Source organism: Strigops habroptila, chromosome 3, assembly GCF_004027225.2.
Source record: "Strigops habroptila isolate Jane chromosome 3, bStrHab1.2.pri, whole genome shotgun sequence".
Classification (NCBI taxonomy): Eukaryota; Metazoa; Chordata; class Aves; order Psittaciformes; family Psittacidae; genus Strigops; species Strigops habroptila.
This window is the reverse complement of record NC_044279.2, coordinates 31,654,610-31,669,466: the sequence shown is the minus strand read 5'-3', so window position 1 is coordinate 31,669,466 and position 14,857 is coordinate 31,654,610.

The following is a 14,857-nucleotide window of genomic DNA, read 5'->3' as shown; positions in this document are numbered from 1 at the left end:
TGAGCATGAACTCTCTCCTCAGTGGAATCCGCCCAGGAGACAGAAACTGCGACTGAGGAGCCTGTTATTTGGAGATCAATAAGGCAAAGCCCTGAAACGTGCTTTCCGCAGAGCAGGGCCCAACAATTGCTGCAGATCGTTTGTTTCCCCAGGAGAAGACTCCAGCACCAGCAAAGCACACAAGCTCTTCGGTCATTGACCAGCTCTGGGGTTTCAGCAAGGGCTGGACTTTGAACAAACACCACGAGAACACCTTCCACTTCCTGCACAGCATGGGCTGGGATCTCAAACCCCTGCAAGCTGGCAAGTCCATGTGGAGCAGTGCTGTGCCCTGAAGAGACACTCGCCAAAGTCCCAAAGCAGTGTGGCCACATCAGCAAAGCATCCTGCCTGGCCTAATTAAAGAAATGGAGCTAATTAGGCCAGGCACAGTGCCATGTTGATTAGATGGTAGAGACATAACCCTGACATCTAACCCTGACATCTAGATGTGCTAGCAGGATAACATCGCACTTGGCTCGCATGTTACTCAGATAAATCAGAGCCTTTACTCTCTGTAACTGTCAGCGTGGCACTGCTCGCAAGCACTGCCTTCACACAGACTTTAATGCTGCATTGTGTTTTGTTTTTCTTTAATTTTACCCAGAAGTCAACAGTCATCTCCCTGTTTTGCGGGCACAGTTCCTGAAATAAGATTAACTTTGTCTCCAGGGGTCACTTTCCAGCCAGCAAACCAAAAGCTGTGCAGAAGAACAAAAACAAGGCAAAGAGAGAGAAAGAAAAAAAAAAAAATATAAGGCTGTTTTGCAGACCTTCAGTTTAAGATATGAAAAACTTTGAGGACTTTTTATGGGGAAATGCTTAAACGCACAAATGAGGATTTTCATGCTCAAGCCTTCCATGTTGGTCGAACTGCGAGGAGCTGGTGGCTGGGGCTGGGTCTGTCCCTGAACATACAAATCATTACATGAATCCCCTTCCCTGTAGATCTTACCCTAGAGACCCACCCAGCAGGGCAGCACCCTGCCAGCAGCCCTGCCAGCTCTGCAGACATCTTGAAGATGACAGCACAGCTACAGAAACTGCGGATGGATCCATTCTCCTGGTAGTTCTTTTGTGTTGCCTCTTCCGTTTGCCACTTCCATTCTCATCACCCAGGACGTTTCAAAAGGATAGACATATTTTCTTTTCCTAAATTATTCTAGAGGGGCCATGAGAATGTTAATATTTATGGGTCTGACTAGCTGGGAAATCAGAGTTCATATCATGGCGCTACCATTTTGAAGATGCTGTTTCAAGGAAAAGTGAATTCCAAGGTTCAAGCAGGGCTGAGAAGAAAGGGAATATTTTATTATCTATGATCTCTCTGATCAAAGTAATACCAAAAGCATTTCTCTGTCTGCAGAGAAAACAATGAAGAGTGTGTAGGCAGAAAACCTAATGCTCATTCAATAATATGTGTGCCTGTACTTCTGAACATGCTCCCCACCAAAAAAAAAGAGAACCTCAGAGCCTTTCAGACTGCAATCATGTGCACACATCTACATTTATCAGGCTGTGAATGTCTCTGTTTTATTCCATTTCAGTCTGTAAAGAAATGCAAATGTACTGATTAAGCAAAATTACTTTATGCTATTCTCTCTCCATGGAAAAGGTGATGGAGCTGTTCTACTTGAGAATAGACAAGAGGGGGCACTCATGCATTTCCTACTTGAGGGCTTGTGATTTACGCTGTTACTTGGTACGAAATATATCTGAGAGAGTCCTTGTTGAAAAATGCTGCAGGAAAAATACCAAACTAACATAAGACCATAAAGAAGCAGAAAATTTGTCAGAAAGGGAAAGAAGAAAAATGGAGGTGCGTGGGTAATGTTCGAAGACATCCTGGTGCCTGGTGCCACTGGGAGGCCTGACTCTGAAAATCTGCTTAGGTGGGAGCATGAAGCATTGCAGAAGCAGAGGTGGAAGAGAAGCTCCTGTGGGGGTGAAAGAAAGGCTGGCTCTGAGACATAGTCAACAGCAGTGAGCTAAAGCTGGCCCCAGGCCCCTTGCAAGCTTTTAAATTTTCAGAGTAATGAAAAAGGGCAGGATAGGGGCTGAGAATAGCTGTAAGAGATACAGCTTGAACGGCAGTCTTCATTTTGCTGATGAAACAGTTTGGGCTGCCTAGGCAGGGTCACTCAGGAAAGTTAAATAAGTCAATCAGCTAAAGGTGTGAAGTCAATTTATGTAAGTTACAGCATATTAAAGCTCATGTGAATAGTTTCATTCAGGGTGCATGGCCTTAGATTACGACAGCTTAATTTTCTAGATTAGCAGAAACAAAATATGTTTTGATAGCAAAATAAAACAAGATGGAAGGAGAATAAACATCCAGTTAGTAAATTAGTCCTGCATCTATGGTCTGTCTTTGTTTTTAGAGGCAGAAAATCCAAAGCTACTCGGATAGAAAAATAAGGTTTATCATGCTTTATACATACTACTATAAATGCATTAACAACCTCAGCTGCAAAAGGCTGTAAGGAACAGAAAGTGTGTTACAGCAACTAAGTACAAACCTCACAGTGTTTGCTGTGCCACTACAAGTCCCTTTTGCTGCCCGCGTTTCTCTGTGGGCACCCCGGCTGGAACTGAACCATATTCATGCTGAAAACAGCAGAGTCAATTAACTATGAATTAACTTCTAACTAACAAAATCTACCTAGATTACTGGATAGTGATATTATCAGAAACATAGCTAATTCTTTTATTAAAAACTACATTCATTTGCTCAGTTAAGTGAAACATTAGTCAATCAAAACTTCTGCCTTGCTCAGTAAGCTTTCCCTCCCCTTAACTCACCATCAGGCTCTGCTTGACTTTTCCTTTTGTGCCAGCAAAATGAGCCATACTTATGTCTTTTTTCTCTTTTGTAAGCTTCCCACATTGATCTCATCATCACCCGAAGCTCTTCAAGAGCCTGCTTTTCAAGACTCTTCTTTTATGAATTAAGAACTTCTGATGCTAACTCTAAATAAGTGGAACAAAAGTGAGGTAATTGGCTGAGGTTGGCATGTGCTTGTGGACACTAGTTTGTGAGGTGTACCTTCTTCACAAGGAAACCTGAATTGTAAGAGACTTCTGAAAATCATCAGTTTCCCACTACAACTTTGCAGACCGCTCATTAAAACCAAGACTGGGAGTTTCTGAGCAAGCGAGTTTCACTAGTCACTTCAGACACACTGCACCAGACCACTAGCTGAGGATGAAATGAGATTAGACAAAGAAATATTGTTCAGCACAGATGTGATAGCATTATAGGTCTGATCTTTATAAATTAATGGCCATATGTAAATGGATTTTTCATTGAACTACTCTATTGTTGAAAATAAAGTCCTACTGTAGATTTTTCCCTAGAACATCCTAACCACAAATGCATTAACGTCCTCAAGGGTCACATTATCCCTTTGGAAAGGAGAAAATATCAGGCTTGCTTTAGCAAATTTCTGACCTATTTAACAAGATGGGTTTGGAAATCTAACACTAAATTGAGCATTACTCAGTTTCCACAACTCTTAGCAGAAACTCCGCAGGAATGTGAAAGAGGGAGGAGCAATCCAATGAGAAAATGGAATTCTTGCAGTAACATTGAGATGGTTAGGGCATTCATTTTTAAAAAAGAGGTATACTTGTGTTTGGGGAGAAAAGGCAGGCTGAAATTAGATTACTGACAGTTACAAACCCCAAATGTGGCCTAAAAGGTTACAGAACCTCAAGCTCCATGATCCTATCCCCTAGTTTAGAGGCAATGTGTATCCTCTGTGTAACACAGATAGCTTGTATAAAACTACATGGATCACTTAAGGAAACCATAAACAGTATCTAAAACAAGAATCTTGTGATTGTTCTGCATAGCCTTTTCAGCAATCTAAGAAAACTGTTCGCTTCTTAATTCACCCTTTTTCTCCAATAAGTAGAAGTGTAATGCCATATACAGCATTTTTACAGTGGTAGACAAGTGTGTTGAGGCCTACAGGCTCCATCGCACCACATAATTAAAAATTAGGCCATTTCTCAAATTTTTTCTCTAACAGTTTTGTACTACCTTCCTATTAATTATTGTAAACTCCCATTGCCCCAAATGCAGAGTAAACAATAGCAGAAATATTATTTACATTATTACGAGGAAACAACTTTTGAAATGTATTGGTGAATGAATTCTTCAGGCATGAAGTTGCTCCTGGATTCAGAGAAAATTCACCCAATCCAGAAACCAGCTAACTTTCTAACCGTCTTCTTAAGGTTTGAGCTGAACACTTCAAAATCTTTGTGTGATTGCTAACTCTGAGGTGTTTGTCTCATCTGTAAAAGATGCCAAGAACAAGGCCACACCATACCAAACGATTAGGAGGCTCTTTCTGAAACATATCTAAGGGATGAGGTTAAGAAATCAAAACAGGACCAAACCAGGAGGTTTGCAGAACATCATGAACATGCCCAGGCTCAAGCCCTGGGAGATATTAGCCCTGTTACTGGAGGTCTTGGTTTCAAGACTTGGTTTCAACTGAAGCAACAAGCAAAACCACAGCAACTTCCAAGAAGGAGGAGATCAAAATAGTTTAGCATGGAAGTAACAAAAGGCGTCTGAAAACCTTTACAGGATAGCTAAATGACTATTTGGAAAGGAAGCACCCTTTCCACTAAGAACTCTTTCATGCTAAATCCCTGAAAACTCACATGCAACCAATTAGGGAAGAACCATGGAAAGTCCTGCAAGATACTGTGAGTGACCGGCTTTCAGGCAGAGCTTAGCATTACTCAACCCCTTCCAGCATCAGGCTACATAACAGTCTCCTCAGAGCTTAAATGTACTCCCATGCATTTTTGTACTATCCTACAAATTAGACACATTTTAAGAAACTAAATGATGAGCAGGAAGAAAGAAACAATTAAGCCCCTGAGAATAAGACAAATGCCTCCAATAGAGAGAAATTTATGCACATATTTGCCCATAAGCAATGAAGGAAATTCGTCATACTGTACATAATGTTTTAAAAGCTATCGGGAAAGCAGACTGAGAAGGGTGAGGGCAAAATGTTCAATCTTCTTAAACAACAGCTGAAACAGGCTCTAAATTAATCAGGGTTCTTAGAAACTCTAATAAGAAGGGACTGATGAAAACCAGCTGCACCCAATCCCTATAAAAACCTTCAAAAAGAAGGGAATTAAGTGATAATGCTGGTGGAAGGGCATATCATCACAGGATGGTCTCCTGCTGCTACAAAATGCTAGTGCAAAGCCGCATACTTTTCCAAGGGGGGATAATTATGATGGGTCTCAGCCCTGTTTTCAGTTCCTGACTTGATTTCCACTTTACAGTGCAGAGATACAGGTCTTATTTGAGCGGATTTGAAATTGTCCTGAGCATGCAGTTCTAATGTTTATTAAAGGCACTATTCAAAACATCTCCTCTGCCCCCACCATAGAGATTTGCGTGAGAAGGATGTGTTTCCAAAGTATGGCTTGGTAAAGGATGGGAATAGAAGCGAAAAATTAAGTATATGTTCTACCAGTAAGTGTTGAAGGTCTTTGGTACCTTAGACTCAATAAAGTGAACTCCAGCCCAGTGTTGATGAAGGAGTAAGTATCCCACAGAGAGGCGGGATATATGTTGATGTCTCTCAGGAAACCAATTGTCTGCACAAAGAATCATTTGTGGAACAGTGAGAGATGATGCTAACAGGTTTTAGGAGTATTTCAGCAAAAAATAATGTAATCATTTGGTGAGATTAATGGTGCAATGAGGCGATGTTGTACAAAACCGCTAGTTTATGAAAAAAAGGGAAAATTACTTTTTGCATGGTTCTCCAAAAATGTACAGATTTTTTTGACAGAAAAACAGTCAGGTCTCAATAACTCCCCTTGCTCTGTGTGGTGCTGCTTCTGAGTGTTCCCCAGGACAGACAGACATGCAGCCCACAGCAGAGGTGCAGTCTCCAAATGCATGGTTCCTGGCCTCCATGGATTTACAGCAGCTTTTCCCAAAAACTCTGCAGAATTTGAGCAACACCACCAGCCTGCAACTGCAAAATCTCCCTTACTGAAAAGACACAACATCAACTCTACAGATTTAGGCAACTGGATACTGAGGTATGTGTTTTGCCTCCAAAAGGATTTTTGGTGACTGTATGAAAATGTGTGTGGGAATTTTTATCTCATTTTTTGCCCTGGAACAAATTGCTTAAATTTTTGTTGTCTTCAGTTTCTGTGGTTTTAAGATTGTCTTCAAGCTCATAGTTACGCTGGAGACTCTGTGAATGAAGATTTCAGGAGTCCCATGTGGAAACACACTATTGCATCAGAGTTGCTGCTTCTCCTCTAACCTAAGTCATCACAATTGAAAATGACTTCTGGGTAGGAGACATTACATATAGACTATAGGCATTCCTCTAACATTCCTACAGAAGCTCAATTATTTCTCTCTAAGCTAATTATATGACAAAGGTCGATCTTACGATCAGTTATCTGCACAACGAAAGCAGGCTAAAACAGTAAGATTTTTGCTTGCATTGACAATGTGGAGAGACAAACAGAGGTACAAGCACTACAGAAGGGCCACCAAGCAGGTACTCACCCCCCATGGGCAGGCTACTATAACTGCCTCAGTGTAAGGTCTTGGCTTCCTCTGCTCTCTGCCTTGTGCAATTCTCAAGCCTTTCATTTCCCAGCATAGCTAAATGCCAAACCCTGAAAAAAAACGTTTGATAATGCAAATGTATTTAGCAATGACAAGCCATTCTGAGGACCCTGCAAGAGTTGTAAACATGTTTGTTTTAATCGAGGTAGGGTAGGGTTTGTGGTGCGATAAAACGATGAAAACAGCCCATATAAACAACTCCTCTCATCTCCTGCTCTGACAGCCCCTTTCTCAAAGCACCAATATTACCCACTTAGAAAGTGGATTTATGCCAACGTTTAAAGCACTTCTTCTTTCAGCGCACCAAATGGTACTAAAAATTCAAAATATTTCCTACAACAGCTGTATCTTTGACAACAAAATTAATACAAGCCGAAATACCACTGTTGTGTGTAGGCCATAATGACCAGACTCCCCGGTTTTATGCCTAATGTAAAAAGGCATTTTATAGTTAAAAAATAGATCTGATCAACTTAGTATTGCGCCAATCATGTGACTCTGTCTGGGTTTTTAAAACCAGATGCAAAATTTAGTGCTTTTATAGTTTAACAGCTGGGCTGATAAGAATGTAAAATACACCTTTCCCTAGAGCTATAATAAATGTGTTAACACTTTCTTACAACCAAGCCTTTCCTACAACTCATCATTTTCTTGCCACAAGATCCGTCTCTATGTGTTTGATGACATAAATCTTTTAAGCAGGTTTTGACCAGAAGCTAACTTCCCATACTCTCCCATATGTGGACAATAAGATGTGTTTTTTCCTTTGGTGTTTAAAGAGGAGGAGGGAGGAGGGGGAATACTTTCAATTCAGACAAAACAAAAAATGCAAATGATTGTGCTTGCAATTTCCATCTCCTTAACACAAATGCGTACAGTAGGGTTTTTTAATGATCTATTTGTTAGATCATTAGCTAGATCATTAGATATAAGGCATGCAGCTCTCAAAGTTTTAGTATTTTAAACAGCGTGGTAGCTTTGGCATGCCCTGAACAGTGAGCAAAAAGGGCAGGAAACATGAAAACAAAACTCAAGCCAAATAATTTGCCCATCAAAATGGTGTAATGAACACAGTTCTGTTATCTGTATATGTTTCTACACATACATGACCATTCTTGATGCTAGCATGTGTGTGAACATCTGCTAAAAAATTCAATTGCTTAACAGTGCTGTGAAGCAAGAAATGACTGTTAGCCCTTGTTGTAGAGACAGAGGATGATCTGGTGGTTATTGACGCTGGACTCAGCCCTCCATGAAATGGAGGGCCAATTTCATCTTCCTCCCCTGTCACAGACTTGTGAGACACTGAGCCACCTTGACAGGGAGATTTACATCCCAAAGGTGCCTAAGGCCTGAAGCACATCGTGGATCTGTTAAAACGCCAGCACCTCAGCTCTGGCCATCCTTTTCCCAGTCCGACCTTGCCTGTAGCAAGTGAACATCACCCTCCCCACCTCTGTCTTTGCTTTCTGGCAAGCGCTGATCTTTGCTTTCCCACTGGCACCTTCCCTGCACAAGTCAAACCTCTCATCTTCCTGCAGTGCAATTCCTGCCCTCATCTGTGGGATTCTCTTTCCGCCAGGACTCTATTCCTCATTCAGCACAAGCATGTGCTCGCACAACGCATCTGGCATTAAAGCGATGCGTTGGCCTGTCGCTGTCATGCTGGATGTGGAGGTGACGAGCGAATGGTTGTTATTTGCGGATATAGTGTTAGAGCTATTTTTAACCATCTTCCTTTTGCACAGCTGCAATGCTGTCATATTAGTTCAGCATACTTGAAAATTAACATTCAAGAAGCAAGAAATGAAAGGGTATGTATTTTTAAAGTATCAAAATGAGACAAAAATAATTCTGGAATGCACTTCATTTAAAAATGTGCAGTCCCTGCTTTCAGCTGTGTTAAAGACACAACACAGGCTGGAAGTGGAATGAAGGACTATAAATTAGATGGTGGTGGAGAAACAAGACAGCTCATATCACTCAGGGCTCCCTGCAGGTACCTTCCGAAGTCTACATCTTGCATTGTGACCTTGCAGGAACAAGACCACGATAGGAAGGTGGACAATGGCTATGGCCAATGACTTATGAAGCCATGTAAAGGTAGAATTGATGCTAGTTTTCATTTTGTTTTATTGAATATGAGTACTCCCATTTAAAATTTTTGATTAATTAACTCTTACATTAAGTGTGACTAATTCTAAATGAAATTGTTAGTGTTCCCCTTCAAAACAAATACACTGTTTAAACTGATGATCAGTTTGCAAATGTGTGTGACCTTACCATGTATGAACAGGTGATTTTATTCTAAATAAATCTCTAGATTATTTTAGAAATCTAAATTATATTCTGAATACCACAAGGGTGACGGCTGTCTGGCTTTCCTCACATATAGGGCATGCCCACAGCCAGCTCAATTTAAGATTAAAAATATGGGTGACAACTACGCCCTGGTGGTCACCTGAGGAGGATCAGGAGAACAGGCTCTGCTGTTTTATACTGAAGACTGAGCTGATCTTGGAAGCTTACAGTTGTCCTTGTTTTCCTTCTCTTTCGCACCACTCCAGAGACACACAGGCCATTGACTGGCAGCCAGGCAAGAGCTAGCTCAGTGTGAAGGCAAGGACACCTTTTAATTCAGGTAAAGTTATTCTAAAGCTAAATATGGGACCCATTGCATCTCCTTTTATTTTTGAGGGAAGGAAATAAGCAAACAATCTCTAAGAAGGGTTTTCTGGTGTTATTTTGCATTTGGCCAAGATTTACTTACAGTTATTTATTTGCATTTCCATCCGCAAAAGCCCAGTTCACTCTCTCATACAAGCGTCTGTTAATGACACATGTCCATAGCTTGTTGGAAGCTAAAGGGATGGTCACACTGTTGGTTAAACCCCAGCTTAGCTGCTGATTTGGAGCCAAATAAACTCCTCAACCTCTGAACCCTGATTCTGCCACCCACTTTCATGGTGCCTGCTAAGCAAGAGGAGCACGAGCAGAGAGGCAGCCTGTCTAAGAGAGCTTCCCATGTGTAGGGAGCAGGCTGTGCTAAATTTCAGCTAATAATAGCTATGGGGCAGAAATTTCCTCTGAAACTAGTTTTCAATTGTATCTATTTCATTCCAGTGCAAAGCTAAAGAGGTTAAAACAGAAATTGCTAATGAGCTAATCCATATGTTTTTGCACAAGAATGAAGGATAGATGAAAGAAGTTAAAATAAATGTTTTAAAGTTGGGTTTTTTTGCCATCCTTCTTGGTAAGACTCTGTTTCCAGCTGCGTACTCACTTAGATGAAACTAGAGTAAATCAGGTGGTGTATTGGGCCAAGGCTCTGAACTCACTGTTTGATTACATTCTCAGAAGCCAAAGCCTTCCTTAAAATGACTTCCTTCTTCAACACTAGCTTTGCTAACCAAAACAAAATACTGTGCATTTGAGTGATTCCTAGAAGACCATCTGCACTTCCCGAAGTCTGTCCCTGTAAGTCCCTTTCCCAGCCACAGCACATACATAATCACCATGGCTAACTGATTACTCTGGGAGCGTGTGTGATTCCCAACCTGTCAGATTTTTGTGGTTTGAGATGTTGACATACAGCTCCAAGCTGAACGCTTTCAGATGCAGGATAAGGCACATAAAGGAAAACAGCATGAGTTTAGTACACCTGTTCTCCATCCATCCACCAAGAACACAGTCTTTAAAGACTTCAGACAAATTCATCATAGACTCCCAGAGGTAAAAGGCAATGAATGAAGTCACTCCACAATATTTTATTTGCTGCTAAGATACTTCAGGGTTGATGGAAAGCTGACACCACGAAAGGTTACACAGGCATCCCGGGAAAGAGCTCAGGAAGCAGTGAACACTGCCCATACACTTTTAGTGCATTACTAGCTAAGCTCCGCACATTTAATAGCTTGCCCTTCGTCAAAAAGATTTATGATGCTTGATAACAGAATGGTACTGCAAAATGACCACGTTGCAGGAACGCTATCCTTGTGATGGCATGCAATGACATCGCTGGAATAAATGATCTCGCTCCCTTACTGCAGTAAGCAGTCACAATCTTTCTGAGCAATCTGTTTACTGAAAGAGAACTGGCTGCAGATCAGTGCTCACTGAGCCTGATGAGCAGTACGGAGACTCCAAACCCTGTCTCCTTCTTCTGTGAGGTGATGGAGGGCCCAGCTTCACCCAGTCAATTACTTTTCTGATTTGTCCTGAGGAGCTCACAGTCTCCGTCATTCTGCTGCCCTTGGTCTCTTAAGGTCCAGCCTTAACCTGGGACTATTTTACACTCCTCAGGTACTTTTGCATTCCTCTAAGTCTAAAATGAATTTTGTCAAAACCAGAGAGTAACTTTGCATACTTTAGATGTCTTCGCACAACCTCAGGAACTACAGAGATGTAAACTTCAGACAGCACTGTGTCCGTCCATATCTTTACAGCTTGCTGCTGGCTGTTTTTTTGCTAGGTTCTGTCTTAGTCCTGAATGTATTCTTGCTCTTACTGTTCACTCTAGCTACGCTTTGTACCCATTATCTGGCAGTCGCTGTCTCCGAAGCCAGGATTCATTCTCAGCAGTGGCAGAACACAGAATTTATTTCTCTGCATAACCAGCACTATGTCAAAAAAGCTCTGTTTGTAGAAAACATCATGGGATAGATGCGAGGTATGCGCATGGCCAGTTAAGAGCTACTCAGGGGTGAAATGTCTTTTCAAAAGTACTGAAGTGAGGTAGTTGTAATGCTATGGTCATTTGTACAGGGTGAAAGACAAGAATATTTTCCTGGCAACTGACTGAAAAAACACAGCAGCACCACTGGCCATGTACCAGTGTCCTCCTCAGATGGGGAATCTGCCTGGGACAAGTGCTTTTGAGACACAGCCCATCTTAGAGCAGCAGTAAACCTTGGATGATGCCTTGCTTTCCCTTGAGGCAGGTTAAGTCATTGTGACAGATTCATGCTCTCCATGCATTAGTTCCATATTTTTTTGTGCTAGTACACTACAGTCCACTCTTGGTTTAATCACGTTTATCCTGGGATGTCCTTTTTCATGGCAATCCCTGAAAAAATCCCTGAGCTTTGTGCTTCAGTAGTCACAGTTCTATGTTTCAGGTCACTTTTAGTTTTCTGCAGTGACCTTGAGGTGTCCTTAGCCTTGCTAAGGTGACTGCACAAGTGATGAATATTCGCAGGTCAGTGTTTGTGAGGATTTGGGAGGCAGTGTTTATTCTTATCTCTGTCACTTTGCTTAGTGGGTCACCTTGGAGGACTCTGTTCCCTGTTCTTTCCTTTAGTCTCCTTATTCGTAGGAAGAGATATTTGATATTTCTTGATGAAAAGTAATTAGCTAAGGCGTAACACAATGTACCTTCCTAGTTATCTGTCAGGCTGCTGTCTGCTGAAAGAACACTTGATCTATGTGCTCTAATGCTTGCAGATAAAACTAAGCACTATTTATTTTCTTTTTTTTTTTTTTTTAGCATCTCTCATAACTCTTGGGCACAATCTTTGTGTCTCTTACTCCTCATAAAAATGGGCTGTAATACTCTGTCCATCCTAAGTCCCATCATAGAATAGGTTCAGTTGGGAGGGACCTACTCATCTAGTCCAAGGCCCCCGCAATAAACAAGGACATCTTCAACTAGATCAGATTGCTCAGAACCACATCCAGCCTGGCCTTGAATGTCTCCAGGGATGGGGCATCCACCACCTCTCTGGGCAACCTGTGCCAGTATTTTATCACCCCCATTGTAAAAAAATATCTTCCTCGCATCCAGCCTGAATCTCCCCTTTTAGTTTAATCACATCACCCTCTGTAGGCAAACGCACTCTTAGCCAAAAAAAAAAAAAAAAGAAATAGCATTAGAGTTTTAATTTATAGTTTGGCATCTAATAGATGTTTTATATTTGAAGCAATTTAAGTGAGTGATGGCACGCAGGCTCTGTGAAAGACTCTGGCAACTGTACTTGACTGTAGATGGCACAGGAGAAACGTCAGCAGAGCAACACCTGGGATTCTACACATTTCTGGAGCATCCTTTGGAAGAGCCTCCAAACGTCTGTCAGGAGAATGCACAATTCCACACTCTGGAGCATAAGTTGTGCTGGTGTGTGTTCAGCATAAACATACAGAGCCTATTTAAGAAATCCAGTGTGTCTGGGATACCCCAGCCTCATGTTTTATGTGCTGCATAGTCAATCTGCTATGTGTGACGACTGTGTATTTGGGACTTCTGAAAAACTGGCAACTCCATTAGCATTATTTCTCTTTCTCCTTCTCCTTGAATGGCCAGACATCTTTAATAGGCCAAAAAGCTCTTTCTTTTTCCTGACAAAGTTTCTGGTTGAGAAGAAAAGTGGGCATATCTGGGAAAATCCAGAGATGTTTTGGTGGAAAACCAACAGTAAGCCTAGTAACCCTCATCTCCTTTAATCTACCCCTTCTCCCCAACCTTCACATAAATTCTTTCCTAAAGGACACAGACACTCTCCTCCTGCCCTCTCTCTGGAGTGTCCTCCCCTCCAGCTACTTTTCTGTTTCCTCAGCTGATGGTGCAGAGGAGAAAAGCCCTCTCTGTGAAGGCATAAGCCTTTGTTCCTCCTTTTTGCCCAAAGCTGCCTCGCTCTTCAAACCGCTGCTCTATCACCTCTGCTCCTTTGTTCTTCTGCTTAGGGATTTTCCACTCCTCACCTTCCTGCTGATAAAGTTAATCAAACTAATTTTCCCACTCAGTCACCTCCCCTATCACAGTCACTGTTTGGCCAGAGCCCAATGGGTATGGTTTATGAGCTCTGCTGTTTGTTCTGCAGCTTTTTCTGGCCAGGGTGAGTGATACGTCTCAGGGTCTGTGTCAACCCCTGGATGATTCACAATACCTTGAGACAAATAACAAATAAATTTTGAATCATTTTGTGAAATAACTGGAATTCATAAGTCCAAATAATTTCATCACCAGGAAAAGATCCAGGAACTTTTTGTTTTGCTTTGAAACTATCTTTAGTGCTTAGCTGCCCATGCCCAAGTGATGACCGTAACTTGGTTCAGGATCTGTGTCAGTGATCATAAAAGGAAGAAAACAGAGTTTGCTCTGCCTTATCCTTGCTTGTGTTGCAGTGTAGATGTCTTGAAGACGCAGAATGGGAACACATGTGAGAATCAGCTGGAAATTATCTCTGGCACCTCTGGCAGATATCTCTTCTGATCTGCTCCCCAAGGCCCCCTCGGCACTTAGTGGAAAATCCCATGACCCTGCAGCACCCAGTGGCTGGGAGATCCGAGGCAATTCATGCAGACCGGGTGCTTAGCCCCAGACAAGCTTACATCAGAGGCAGCAAGTCCTACCCAGTGAGTGAGAAAGATTTGTGGTCACTTTTCATATCACTGTTACTACACCAGCATCACTTGTATTAGTCACACCAAGGACAGCATGCAAGAGGGCCAACAGCAGCATTTTGAGCAATTTGTCAGCTAATCAGGGGATGCCCCAGCTGGGTATGCACACCGTGATTCTCAGGATCACGATGCACCCTTGTCATCTGATTTCATGGCACTGAGTCTGTCTAACCCCTCCCAGTGAGGCCCTGTTCCCCATAGCTTGACTGTCAGTGTTAGAGACCTCTGAGGAGTTCCTCACAGCTTGGTGGCAAGAAAAACCCGAGTATCCAAGGCTTGCATAGGGTACAAAGTACTCCCAAAGGGATTCATTCCTCTTAGCACATGTCTCCTGGTGCAGGGTGACATCCCAGCATTTCACAGATTATCCTGCTGGGGCACAAAATATAAAGCAAGTTTTATTCTGTTACACTAGAAACAATTTTTAAAAGCCTGGTAGAGATGGAAAACAGATGCAAAGAAACAAAGGACAGATCCATCCCCATGTCTGTCCCTGGCCACACATCTGTGCATCCCGTGCACCAGCTCTGGACCTTGCTAAAGCCTTTCGTGATATGATTTAACACACTGAAACACAGAACACTAATCCCAGCAGGAGGGAAGGGAGGTAAACAGTGGTCTGAAGATTCAGTGAGGTCATTTGTCTCTGCAGGGTGTCCAGTGGGTACCATGGCTGGGAAAGGGAGCGAGGCACAGGACAGAGGGTAGCAAAGCCTGCCTACTCCTATGCAGCAAGCTGTGTGCCAGCCCAGAAGCACATCTCCCAAGCAGACTAATCCCTCT